Here is a 14,505-nt window from a genome sequence, read left to right on the forward strand (position 1 = left end):
AAAAAGTAATATTTTTGACTTCTTGTTAAAAACCGCAAGTCCGATTGCTTTGATATTACATATATAGGTACTACATGTGGACCTCTCTCAGATTTGTTCATTTTGTAATGATATCTTTAATTCTCTAATTTTGGTGAATATTTTTGTCATTTTTGGTAAAAACTGATATTTTCGACTTCTTGTTAAAAACCGCAAGTCCAATTGCTTTGATACTACATATATAGGTACTACATGTGGACCTCTCTCAGATTTGCTCATTTCGTGATGATATCTTCAATTCTCTAATTTTGGTGAATATTTTTGTAATTTTTGGTAAAAAGTGATATTTTCGACTTCTTGTTAAAAACCAATAGTTCAATTGCTTTGATATTACATATATAGGTACTACATGTGGACCTCTCTCAGATTTGTTCATTTCGTGATGATGTCTTCAATTCTCTAATTTTGGTGAATATTTTTGTAATTTTTGGTAAAAAGTGATATTTTCGACTTCTTGTTAAAAACCAAAGTTCAATTGCTTTGATATTACATATATAGATACTACATGTAGACCTTTCTCAGATTTGTTCATTTCGTGATGATATCTTCAATTCTCTAATTTTGGTGAATATTTTTGTCATTTTTGGTCGAAAGTGATATTTTCGACTTCTTGTTAAAAACTGTAAGTCAGATTGCTTTGATACTATTCATATTGTTCATTTTCTAATGATATCTTCTGTTCTTTAATTGAAATGTGCCTTGCTAACAGCGGAGCTATCTCAGCCGATAGGCTGCTTGTCCAATATTTTGCATTGTATTCCAAATGAACTCAAAAACCAATTGTATTGAAAATGCTGAATTGTTTGAGTTATGGATATTTTTGTAATAATTGTGTTCAGGTGAGCTGGGTTTCAATCCAGCAACTCATTGTGTTGACGTGAGCTGGGTTTCAATCCAGCAACTCATTGTATTGAGGTGAGCTGGGTTTCAATCCAGCAACTCATTGTGTTGACGTGAGCTGGGTTTCAATCCAGCAACTCATTGTGTTGAGGTGAGCTGGGTTTCAATCCAGCAACTCATTGTGTTCAGGTGAGCTGGGTTTCAATCCAGCAACTCATTGTATTGAGGTGAGCTGGGTTTCAATCCAGCAACTCATTGTATTGAGGTGAGCTGGGTTTCAATCCAGCAACTCATTGTATTGAGGTGAGCTGGGTTTCAATCCAGTAACTCATTGTATTGAGGTGAGCTGGGTTTCAATCCAGCAACTCATTGTGTTCAGGTGAGCTGGGTTTCAATCCAGCAACTCATTGTATTGAGGTGAGCTGGGTTTCAATCCAGCAACTCATTGTGTTGAGGTGAGCTGGGTTTCAATCCAGCAACTCATTGTATTGAGGTGAGCTGGGTTTCAATCCAGCAACTCATTGTGTTCAGGTGAGCTGGTTTCAATCCAGCAACTCATTGTATTGAGGTGAGCTGGGTTTCAATCCAGCAACTCATTGTGTTCAGGTGAGCTGGGTTTCAATCCAGCAACTCATTGTATTGAGGTGAGCTGGGTTTCAATCCAGCAACTCATTGTGTTGACGTGAGCTGGGTTTCAATCCAGCAACTCATTGTATTGAGGTGAGCTGGGTTTCAATCCAGCAACTCATTGTGTTGACGTGAGCTGGGTTTCAATCCAGCAACTCATTGTGTTCAGGTGAGCTGGGTTTCAATCCAGCAACTCATTGTATTGAGGTGAGCTGGGTTTCAATCCAGCAACTCATTGTGTTGAGGTGAGCTGGGTTTCAATCCAGCAACTCATTGTATTGAGGTGAGCTGGGTTTCAATCCAGCAACTCATTGTATTGAGGTGAACTGGGTTTCAATCCAGCAACTCATTGTATTGAGGTGAGCTGGGTTTCAATCCAGCAACTCATTGTATTGAGGTGAGCTGGGTTTCAATCCAGCAACTCATTGTATTGAGGTGAACTGGGTTTCAATCCAGCAACTCATTGTATTGAGGTGAGCTGGGTTTCAATCCAGTAACTCATTGTATTGAGGTGAGCTGGGTTTCAATCCAGCAACTCATTGTATTGAGGTGAGCTGGGTTTCAATCCAGTAACTCATTGTATTGAGGTGAGCTGTGTTTCAATCCAGCAACTCATTGTGTTCAGGTGAGCTGGGTTTCAATCCAGCAACTCATTGTATTGAGGTGAACTGGGTTTCAATCCAGCAACTCATTGTATTGAGGTGAGCTGGGTTTCAATCCAGTAACTCATTGTATTGAGGTGAGCTGGGTTTCAATCCAGCAACTCATTGTATTGAGGTGAACTGGGTTTCAATCCAGCAACTCATTGTATTGAGGTGAGCTGGGTTTCAATCCAGCAACTCATTGTATTGAGGTGAACTGGGTTTCAATCCAGCAACTCATTGTATTGAGGTGAACTGGGTTTCAATCCAGCAACTCATTGTATTGAGGTGAACTGGGTTTCAATCCAGCAACTCATTGTATTGAGGTGAACTGGGTTTCAATCCAGCAACTCATTGTATTGAGGTGAACTGGGTTTCAATCCATTAACTCATTGTATTGAGGTGAGCTGGGTTTCAATCCAGCAACTCATTGTATTGAGGTGAGCTGGGTTTCAATCCAGCAACTCATTGTATTGAGGTGAGCTGGGTTTCAATCCAGCAACTCATTGTATTGAGGTGAGCTGGGTTTCAATCCAGTAACTCATTGTATTGAGGTGAACTGGGTTTCAATCCAGCAACTCATTGTATTGAGATGAGCTGGGTTTCAATCCAGTAACTCATTGTATTGAGGTGAGCTGGGTTTCAATCCAGTAACTCATTGTATTGAGGTGAACTGGGTTTCAATCCAGCAACTCATTGTATTGAGATGAGCTGGGTTTCAATCCAGCAACTCATTGTATTGAGGTGAGCTGGGTTTCAATCCAGCAACCTATTGTATTGAGGTGAACTGGGTTTCAATCCAGCAACTCATTGTATTGAGGTGAGCTGGGTTTCAATCCAGCAACTCATTGTATTGAGGTGAGCTGGGTTTCAATCCAGCAACTCATTGTATTGAGGTGAGCTGGGTTTCAATCCAGCAACTCATTGTATTGAGGTGAGCTGGGTTTCAATCCAGTAACTCATTGTATTGAGGTGAGCTGGGTTTCAATCCAGCAACTCATTGTATTGAGGTGAGCTGGGTTTCAATCCAGCAACTCATTGTATTGAGATGAACTGGGTTTCAATCCAGCAACTCATTGTATTGAGGTGAACTGGGTTTCAATCCAGCAACTCATTGTATTGAGGTGAGCTGGGTTTCAATCCAGCAACTCATTGTATTGAGGTGAGCTGGGTTTCAATCCAGCAACTCATTGTATTGAGGTGAACTGGGTTTCAATCCAGCAACTCATTGTATTGAGGTGAACTGGGTTTCAATCCAGCAACTCATTGTATTGAGGTGAACTGGGTTTCAATCCAGCAACTCATTGTATTGAGGTGAACTGGGTTTCAATCCAGCAACTCATTGTATTGAGGTGAACTGGGTTTCAATCCAGCAACTCATTGTATTGAGGTGAGCTGGGTTTCAATCCAGCAACTCATTGTATTGAGGTGAACTGGGTTTCAATCCAGCAACTCATTGTATTGAGGTGAGCTGGGTTTCAATCCAGTAACTCATTGTATTGAGGTGAGCTGGGTTTCAATCCAGCAACTCATTGTATTGAGGTGAGCTGGGTTTCAATCCAGTAACTCATTGTATTGAGGTGAGCTGGGTTTCAATCCAGCAACTCATTGTATTGAGGTGAACTGGGTTTCAATCCAGTAACTCATTGTATTGAGGTGAGCTGGGTTTCAATCCAGCAACTCATTGTATTGAGGTGAACTGGGTTTCAATCCAGCAACTCATTGTATTGAGGTGAGCTGGGTTTCAATCCAGCAACTCATTGTATTGAGGTGAACTGGGTTTCAATCCAGCAACTCATTGTATTGAGGTGAACTGGGTTTCAATCCAGCAACTCATTGTATTGAGGTGAACTGGGTTTCAATCCAGCAACTCATTGTATTGAGGTGAACTGGGTTTCAATCCAGTAACTCATTGTATTGAGGTGAGCTGGGTTTCAATCCAGCAACTCATTGTATTGAGGTGAGCTGGGTTTCAATCCAGCAACTCATTGTATTGAGGTGAGCTGGGTTTCAATCCAGCAACTCATTGTATTGAGGTGAGCTGGGTTTCAATCCAGTAACTCATTGTATTGAGGTGAACTGGGTTTCAATCCAGCAACTCATTGTATTGAGATGAGCTGGGTTTCAATCCAGTAACTCATTGTATTGAGGTGAGCTGGGTTTCAATCCAGTAACTCATTGTATTGAGGTGAACTGGGTTTCAATCCAGCAACTCATTGTATTGAGGTGAGCTGGGTTTCAATCCAGCAACTCATTGTATTGAGGTGAGCTGGGTTTCAATCCAGTAACTCATTGTATTGAGGTGAACTGGGTTTCAATCCAGCAACTCATTGTATTGAGATGAGCTGGGTTTCAATCCAGTAACTCATTGTATTGAGGTGAGCTGGGTTTCAATCCAGTAACTCATTGTATTGAGGTGAACTGGGTTTCAATCCAGCAACTCATTGTATTGAGGTGAGCTGGGTTTCAATCCAGCAACTCATTGTATTGAGGTGAGCTGGGTTTCAATCCAGTAACTCATTGTATTGAGGTGAACTGGGTTTCAATCCAGCAACTCATTGTATTGAGGTGAACTGGGTTTCAATCCAGCAACTCATTGTATTGAGGTGAGCTGGGTTTCAATCCAGCAACCTATTGTATTGAGGTGAACTGGGTTTCAATCCAGCAACTCATTGTATTGAGGTGAGCTGGGTTTCAATCCAGCAACTCATTGTATTGAGGTGAGCTGGGTTTCAATCCAGCAACTCATTGTATTGAGGTGAGCTGGGTTTCAATCCAGCAACTCATTGTATTGAGGTGAGCTGGGTTTCAATCCAGTAACTCATTGTATTGAGGTGAGCTGGGTTTCAATCCAGCAACTCATTGTATTGAGGTGAGCTGGGTTTCAATCCAGCAACTCATTGTATTGAGGTGAACTGGGTTTCAATCCAGCAACTCATTGTATTGAGGTGAGCTGGGTTTCAATCCAGCAACTCATTGTATTGAGGTGAGCTGGGTTTCAATCCAGCAACTCATTGTATTGAGGTGAGCTGGGTTTCAATCCAGCAACTCATTGTATTGAGGTGAGCTGGGTTTCAATCCAGCAACTCATTGTATTGAGGTGAGCTGGGTTTCAATCCAGCAACTCATTGTATTGAGGTGAGCTGGGTTTCAATCCAGCAACTCATTGTATTGAGGTGAGCTGGGTTTCAATCCAGCAACTCATTGTATTGAGGTGAGCTGGGTTTCAATCCAGCAACTCATTGTATTGAGGTGAGCTGGGTTTCAATCCAGCAACTCATTGTATTGAGGTGAGCTGGGTTTCAATCCAGCAACTCATTGTATTGAGGTGAGCTGGGTTTCAATCCAGCAACTCATTGTATTGAGGTGAGCTGGGTTTCAATCCAGCAACTCATTGTATTGAGGTGAGCTGGGTTTCAATCCAGCAACTCATTGTATTGAGGTGAGCTGGGTTTCAATCCAGCAACTCATTGTATTGAGGTGAGCTGGGTTTCAATCCAGCAACTCATTGTATTGAGGTGAGCTGGGTTTCAATCCAGCAACTCATTGTATTGAGGTGAGCTGGGTTTCAATCCAGCAACTCATTGTATTGAGGTGAACTGGGTTTCAATCCAGCAACTCATTGTATTGAGGTGAGCTGGGTTTCAATCCAGCAACTCATTGTATTGAGGTGAGCTGGGTTTCAATCCAGCAACTCATTGTATTGAGGTGAGCTGGGTTTCAATCCAGCAACTCATTGTATTGAGGTGAGCTGGGTTTCAATCCAGCAACTCATTGTATTGAGGTGAGCTGGGTTTCAATCCAGCAACTCATTGTATTGAGGTGAGCTGGGTTTCAATCCAGCAACTCATTGTATTGAGGTGAGCTGGGTTTCAATCCAGCAACTCATTGTATTGAGGTGAGCTGGGTTTCAATCCAGCAACTCATTGTATTGAGGTGAGCTGGGTTTCAATCCAGCAACTCATTGTATTGAGGTGAGCTGGGTTTCAATCCAGCAACTCATTGTATTGAGGTGAGCTGGGTTTCAATCCAGCAACTCATTGTATTGAGGTGAGCTGGGTTTCAATCCAGCAACTCATTGTATTGAGGTGAGCTGGGTTTCAATCCAGCAACTCATTGTGTTGAGGTGAGCTGGGTTTCAATCCAGCAACTCATTGTGTTGAGGTGAGCTGGGTTTCAATCCAGCAACTCATTGTATTGAGGTGAGCTGGGTTTCAATCCAGCAACTCATTGTGTTGAGGTGAGCTGTGTTTCAATCCAGCAACTCATTGTATTGAGGTGAGCTGGGTTTCAATCCAGCAACTCATTGTATTGAGGTGAGCTGGGTTTCAATCCAGCAACTCATTGTGTTGAGGTGAGCTGGGTTTCAATCCAGCAACTCATTGTGTTGAGGTGAGCTGGGTTTCAATCCAGCAACTCATTGTATTGAGGTGAGCTGGGTTTCAATCCAGCAACTCATTGTATTGAGGTGAACTGGGTTTCAATCCAGCAACTCATTGTGTTGAGGTGAGCTGGGTTTCAATCCAGCAACTCATTGTATTGAGGTGAGCTGGGTTTCAATCCAGCAACTCATTGTATTGAGGTGAGCTGGGTTTCAATCCAGCAACTCATTGTATTGAGGTGAACTGGGTTTCAATCCAGCAACTCATTGTGTTGAGGTGAACTGGGTTTCAATCCAGCAACTCATTGTGTTGAGGTGAGCTGGGTTTCAATCCAGCAACTCATTGTATTGAGGTGAGCTGGGTTTCAATCCAGCAACTCATTGTATTGAGGTGAGCTGGGTTTCAATCCAGCAACTCATTGTATTGAGGTGAGCTGGGTTTCAATCCAGCAACTCATTGTATTGAGGTGAGCTGGGTTTCAATCCAGCAACTCATTGTATGGAGGTGAGCTGGGTTTCAATCCAGCAACTCATTGTATTGAGGTGAGCTGGGTTTCAATCCAGCAACTCATTGTATTGAGGTGAGCTGGGTTTCAATCCAGCAACTCATTGTGTTGAGGTGAGCTGGGTTTCAATCCAGCAACTCATTGTATTGAGGTGAGCTGGGTTTCAATCCAGCAACTCATTGTATTGAGGTGAGCTGGGTTTCAATCCAGCAACTCATTGTATTGAGGTGAGCTGGGTTTCAATCCAGCAACTCATTGTATGGAGGTGAGCTGGGTTTCAATCCAGCAACTCATTGTATTGAGGTGAGCTGGGTTTCAATCCAGCAACTCATTGTATTGAGGTGAGCTGGGTTTCAATCCAGCAACTCATTGTATTGAGGTGAGCTGGGTTTCAATCCAGCAACTCATTGTATTGAGGTGAGCTGGGTTTCAATCCAGCAACTCATTGTATTGAGGTGAGCTGGGTTTCAATCCAGCAACTCATTGTATTCAGGTGAGCTGGGTTTCAATCCAGCAACTCATTGTATTGAGGTGAGCTGGGTTTCAATCCAGTAACTCATTGTATTGAGGTGAGCTGGGTTTCAATCCAGCAACTCATTGTATTGAGGTGAGCTGGGTTTCAATCCAGCAACTCATTGTATTGAGGTGAACTGGGTTTCAATCCAGCAACTCATTGTATTCAGGTGAGCTGGGTTTCAATCCAGCAACTCATTGTATTGAGGTGAGCTGGGTTTCAATCCAGCAACTCATTGTATTGAGGTGAACTGGGTTTCAATCCAGCAACTCATTGTATTGAGGTGAGCTGGGTTTCAATCCAGCAACTCATTGTGTTGAGGTGAACTGGGTTTCAATCCAGCAACTCATTGTATTCAGGTGAGCTGGGTTTCAATCCAGCAACTCATTGTGTTGAGGTGAGCTGGGTTTCAATCCAGCAACTCATTGTATTGAGGTGAACTGGGTTTCAATCCAGCAACTCATTGTATTGAGGTGAGCTGGGTTTCAATCCAGCAACTCATTGTATTGAGGTGAGCTGGGTTTCAATCCAGTAACTCATTGTATTGAGGTGAACTGGGTTTCAATCCAGCAACTCATTGTGTTGAGGTGAGCTGGGTTTCAATCCAGCAACTCATTGTATTGAGGTGAGCTGGGTTTCAATCCAGCAACTCATTGTATTGAGGTGAGCTGGGTTTCAATCCAGCAACTCATTGTGTTGAGGTGAGCTGGGTTTCAATCCAGCAACTCATTGTATTGAGGTGAGCTGGGTTTCAATCCAGCAACTCATTGTATTGAGGTGAGCTGGGTTTCAATCCAGCAACTCATTGTATTGAGGTGAGCTGGGTTTCAATCCAGTAACTCATTGTATGGAGGTGAGCTGGGTTTCAATCCAGCAACTCATTGTATTGAGGTGAGCTGGGTTTCAATCCAGCAACTCATTGTATTGAGGTGAGCTGGGTTTCAATCCAGCAACTCATTGTATTGAGGTGAGCTGGGTTTCAATCCAGCAACTCATTGTATTGAGGTGAGCTGGGTTTCAATCCAGCAACTCATTGTATTGAGGTGAGCTGGGTTTCAATCCAGCAACTCATTGTATTGAGGTGAGCTGGGTTTCAATCCAGCAACTCATTGTATTGAGGTGAGCTGGGTTTCAATCCAGCAACTCATTGTGTTGAGGTGAGCTGGGTTTCAATCCAGCAACTCATTGTGTTCAGGTGAGCTGTGTTTCAATCCAGCAACTCATTGTATTGAGGTGAGCTGTGTTTCAATCCAGCAACTCATTGTATTGAGGTGAGCTGGGTTTCAATCCAGCAACTCATTGTATTGAGGTGAGCTGGGTTTCAATCCAGCAACTCATTGTATTGAGGTGAGCTGGGTTTCAATCCAGCAACTCATTGTGTTGAGGTGAACTGGGTTTCAATCCAGCAACTCATTGTGTTGAGGTGAACTGGGTTTCAATCCAGCAACTCATTGTATTGAGGTGAACTGGGTTTCAATCCAGCAACTCATTGTATTGAGGTGAGCTGGGTTTCAATCCAGCAACTCATTGTGTTGAGGTGAACTGGGTTTCAATCCAGCAACTCATTGTATTGAGGTGAGCTGGGTTTCAATCCAGCAACTCATTGTGTTGAGGTGAACTGGGTTTCAATCCAGCAACTCATTGTGTTGAGGTGAACTGGGTTTCAATCCAGCAACTCATTGTGTTGAGGTGAGCTGGGTTTCAATCCAGCAACTCATTGTATTGAGGTGAACTGGGTTTCAATCCAGCAACTCATTGTATTGAGGTGAGCTGGGTTTCAATCCAGCAACTCATTGTATTGAGGTGAGCTGGGTTTCAATCCAGCAACTCATTGTATTGAGGTGAGCTGGGTTTCAATCCAGCAACTCATTGTGTTGAGGTGAACTGGGTTTCAATCCAGCAACTCATTGTGTTGAGGTGAGCTGGGTTTCAATCCAGCAACTCATTGTATTGAGGTGAACTGGGTTTCAATCCAGTAACTCATTGTATTGAGATGAGCTGGGTTTCAATCCAGCAACTCATTGTATTGAGGTGAACTGGGTTTCAATCCAGCAACTCATTGTATTGAGGTGAGCTGGGTTTCAATCCAGCAACTCATTGTATTGAGGTGAGCTGGGTTTCAATCCAGCAACTCATTGTATTGAGGTGAGCTGGGTTTCAATCCAGCAACTCATTGTGTTGAGGTGAACTGGGTTTCAATCCAGCAACTCATTGTGTTGAGGTGAGCTGGGTTTCAATCCAGCAACTCATTGTGTTGAGGTGAGCTGGGTTTCAATCCAGCAACTCATTGTATTGAGGTGAGCTGGGTTTCAATCCAGCAACTCATTGTGTTGAGGTGAACTGGGTTTCAATCCAGCAACTCATTGTATTGAGGTGAACTGGGTTTCAATCCAGCAACTCATTGTATTGAGGTGAGCTGGGTTTCAATCCAGCAACTCATTGTATTGAGGTGAGCTGGGTTTCAATCCAGCAACTCATTGTATTGAGGTGAGCTGGGTTTCAATCCAGCAACTCATTGTGTTGAGGTGAACTGGGTTTCAATCCAGCAACTCATTGTGTTGAGGTGAACTGGGTTTCAATCCAGCAACTCATTGTATTGAGGTGAACTGGGTTTCAATCCAGTAACTCATTGTATTGAGGTGAGCTGGGTTTCAATCCAGCAACTCATTGTATTGAGGTGAACTGGGTTTCAATCCAGTAACTCATTGTATTGAGGTGAGCTGGGTTTCAATCCAGCAACTCATTGTATTGAGGTGAGCTGGGTTTCAATCCAGCAACTCATTGTATTGAGGTGAGCTGGGTTTCAATCCAGCAACTCATTGTGTTGAGGTGAACTGGGTTTCAATCCAGCAACTCATTGTGTTGAGGTGAGCTGGGTTTCAATCCAGCAACTCATTGTATTGAGGTGAACTGGGTTTCAATCCAGCAACTCATTGTATTGAGGTGAGCTGGGTTTCAATCCAGCAACTCATTGTATTGAGGTGAGCTGGGTTTCAATCCAGCAACTCATTGTATTGAGGTGAGCTGGGTTTCAATCCAGCAACTCATTGTGTTGAGGTGAACTGGGTTTCAATCCAGCAACTCATTGTGTTGAGGTGAGCTGGGTTTCAATCCAGCAACTCATTGTATTGAGGTGAACTGGGTTTCAATCCAGTAACTCATTGTATTGAGATGAACTGGGTTTCATCCAGCAACTCATTGTATTGAGGTGAGCTGGGTTTCAATCCAGCAACTCATTGTATTGAGGTGAGCTGGGTTTCAATCCAGCAACTCATTGTATTGAGGTGAGCTGGGTTTCAATCCAGCAACTCATTGTGTTGAGGTGAGCTGGGTTTCAATCCAGCAACTCATTGTATTGAGGTGAGCTGGGTTTCAATCCAGCAACTCATTGTATTGAGGTGAGCTGGGTTTCAATCCAGCAACTCATTGTATTGAGGTGAGCTGGGTTTCAATCCAGCAACTCATTGTATTGAGGTGAACTGGGTTTCAATCCAGCAACTCATTGTATTGAGGTGAACTGGGTTTCAATCCAGCAACTCATTGTGTTGAGGTGAGCTGGGTTTCAATCCAGCAACTCATTGTATTGAGGTGAGCTGGGTTTCAATCCAGCAACTCATTGTATTGAGGTGAGCTGGGTTTCAATCCAGCAACTCATTGTGTTGAGGTGAACTGGGTTTCAATCCAGCAACTCATTGTATTGAGGTGAACTGGGTTTCAATCCAGCAACTCATTGTATTGAGGTGAACTGGGTTTCAATCCAGCAACTCATTGTGTTGAGGTGAGCTGGGTTTCAATCCAGCAACTCATTGTATTGAGGTGAGCTGGGTTTCAATCCAGCAACTCATTGTATTGAGGTGAACTGGGTTTCAATCCAGCAACTCATTGTATTGAGGTGAACTGGGTTTCAATCCAGCAACTCATTGTGTTGAGGTGAGCTGGGTTTCAATCCAGCAACTCATTGTATTGAGGTGAGCTGGGTTTCAATCCAGCAACTCATTGTATTGAGGTGAGCTGGGTTTCAATCCAGCAACTCATTGTGTTGAGGTGAGCTGGGTTTCAATCCAGCAACTCATTGTATTGAGGTGAGCTGGGTTTCAATCCAGCAACTCATTGTATTGAGGTGAGCTGGGTTTCAATCCAGCAACTCATTGTATTGAGGTGAACTGGGTTTCAATCCAGCAACTCATTGTGTTGAGGTGAGCTGGGTTTCAATCCAGCAACTCATTGTATTGAGGTGAGCTGGGTTTCAATCCAGCAACTCATTGTATTGAGGTGAGCTGGGTTTCAATCCAGCAACTCATTGTATTGAGGTGAGCTGGGTTTCAATCCAGCAACTCATTGTATTGAGGTGAGCTGGGTTTCAATCCAGCAACTCATTGTGTTGAGGTGAACTGGGTTTCAATCCAGCAACTCATTGTATTGAGGTGAGCTGGGTTTCAATCCAGCAACTCATTGTATTGAGGTGAGCTGGGTTTCAATCCAGCAACTCATTGTATTGAGGTGAGCTGGGTTTCAATCCAGCAACTCATTGTATTGAGGTGAGCTGGGTTTCAATCCAGCAACTCATTGTGTTCAGGTGAGCTGGGTTTCAATCCAGCAACTCATTGTATTGAGGTGAGCTGGGTTTCATCCAGCAACTCATTGTATTGAGGTGAGCTGGGTTTCAATCCAGCAACTCATTGTATTGAGGTGAACTGGGTTTCAATCCAGCAACTCATTGTATGAGGTGAGCTGGGTTTCAATCCAGCAACTCATTGTATTGAGGTGAGCTGGGTTTCAATCCAGCAACTCATTGTATTGAGGTGAACTGGGTTTCAATCCAGCAACTCATTGTGTTGAGGTGAACTGGGTTTCAATCCAGCAACTCATTGTATTGAGGTGAGCTGGGTTTCAATCCAGCAACTCATTGTATTGAGGTGAGCTGGGTTTCAATCCAGCAACTCATTGTATTGAGGTGAACTGGGTTTCAATCCAGCAACTCATTGTATTGAGGTGAGCTGGGTTTCAATCCAGCAACTCATTGTATTGAGGTGAGCTGGGTTTCAATCCAGCAACTCATTGTATTGAGGTGAGCTGGGTTTCAATCCAGCAACTCATTGTATTGAGGTGAGCTGGGTTTCAATCCAGCAACTCATTGTATTGAGGTGAACTGGGTTTCAATCCAGCAACTCATTGTATTGAGGTGAGCTGGGTTTCAATCCAGCAACTCATTGTGTTGAGGTGAGCTGGGTTTCAATCCAGCAACTCATTGTATTGAGGTGAGCTGGGTTTCAATCCAGCAACTCATTGTATTGAGGTGAGCTGGGTTTCAATCCAGCAACTCATTGTATTGAGGTGAACTGGGTTTCAATCCAGCAACTCATTGTATTGAGGTGAACTGGGTTTCAATCCAGCAACTCATTGTATTCAGGTGAGCTGGGTTTCAATCCAGCAACTCATTGTATTGAGGTGAGCTGGGTTTCAATCCAGCAACTCATTGTATTGAGGTGAGCTGGGTTTCAATCCAGCAACTCATTGTATTGAGGTGAGCTGGGTTTTCAATCCAGCAACTCATTGTATTGAGGTGAACTGGGTTTCAATCCAGCAACTCATTGTATTGAGATGAGCTGGGTTTCAATCCAGCAACTCATTGTGTTGAGGTGAGCTGGGTTTCAATCCAGCAACTCATTGTATTGAGGTGAGCTGGGTTTCAATCCAGCAACTCATTGTATTGAGGTGAGCTGGGTTTCAATCCAGCAACTCATTGTGTTGAGGTGAACTGGGTTTCAATCCAGCAACTCATTGTATTGAGGTGAGCTGGGTTTCAATCCAGCAACTCATTGTGTTCAGGTGAGCTGGGTTTCAATCCAGCAACTCATTGTATTGAGGTGAGCTGGGTTTCAATCCAGCAACTCATTGTGTTGACGTGAGCTGGGTTTCAATCCAGCAACTCATTGTGTTCAGGTGAGCTGGGTTTCAATCCAGCAACTCATTGTATTGAGGTGAGCTGGGTTTCAATCCAGCAACTCATTGTGTTGAGGTGAGCTGGGTTTCAATCCAGCAACTCATTGTATTGAGGTGAGCTGGGTTTCAATCCAGCAACTCATTGTATTGAGGTGAACTGGGTTTCAATCCAGCAACTCATTGTATTGAGGTGAGCTGGGTTTCAATCCAGCAACTCATTGTGTTGACGTGAGCTGGGTTTCAATCCAGCAACTCATTGTATTGAGGTGAGCTGGGTTTCAATCCAGCAACTCATTGTATTGAGGTGAGCTGGGTTTCAATCCAGCAACTCATTGTGTTGACGTGAGCTGGGTTTCAATCCAGCAACTCATTGTGTTGACGTGAGCTGGGTTTCAATCCAGCAACTCATTGTGTTGACGTGAGCTGGGTTTCAATCCAGCAACTCATTGTGTTGACGTGAGCTGGGTTTCAATCCAGCAACTCATTGTATTGAGGTGAGCTGGGTTTCAATCCAGCAACTCATTGTATTGAGGTGAGCTGGGTTTCAATCCAGCAACTCATTGTATTGAGGTGAGCTGGGTTTCAATCCAGCAACTCATTGTATTGAGGTGAGCTGGGTTTCAATCCAGCAACTCATTGTATTGAGGTGAACTGGGTTTCAATCCAGCAACTCATTGTATTGAGGTGAGCTGGGTTTCAATCCAGCAACTCATTGTGTTGAGGTGAACTGGGTTTCAATCCAGCAACTCATTGTGTTCAGGTGAGCTGGGTTTCAATCCAGCAACTCATTGTATTGAGGTGAGCTGGGTTTCAATCCAGCAACTCATTGTGTTGAGGTGAGCTGGGTTTCAATCCAGCAACTCATTGTATTGAGGTGAACTGGGTTTCAATCCAGCAACTCATTGTATTGAGGTGAACTGGGTTTCAATCCAGCAACTCATTGTATTGAGGTGAACTGGGTTTCAATCCAGCAACTCATTGTATTCAGGTGAGCTGGGTTTCAATCCAGCAACT

The 14,505-nt window shown here is 43.4% G+C and overlaps 1 protein-coding gene across 2 annotated transcripts in view; it reads left to right on the forward strand.

The window, feature by feature from the left end:
- Window positions 1–14,505, forward strand: part of LOC102802896 (uncharacterized) — a 98,642-nt gene that overhangs the window by 42,818 nt on the left and 41,319 nt on the right. The window lies entirely within an intron of this gene.

The sequence above is a fragment of the Saccoglossus kowalevskii genome, chromosome 7 (genome assembly GCF_978046115.1).
Source record: "Saccoglossus kowalevskii chromosome 7, keSacKowa6.1, whole genome shotgun sequence".
NCBI classification, from domain to species: domain Eukaryota; kingdom Metazoa; phylum Hemichordata; class Enteropneusta; family Harrimaniidae; genus Saccoglossus; species Saccoglossus kowalevskii.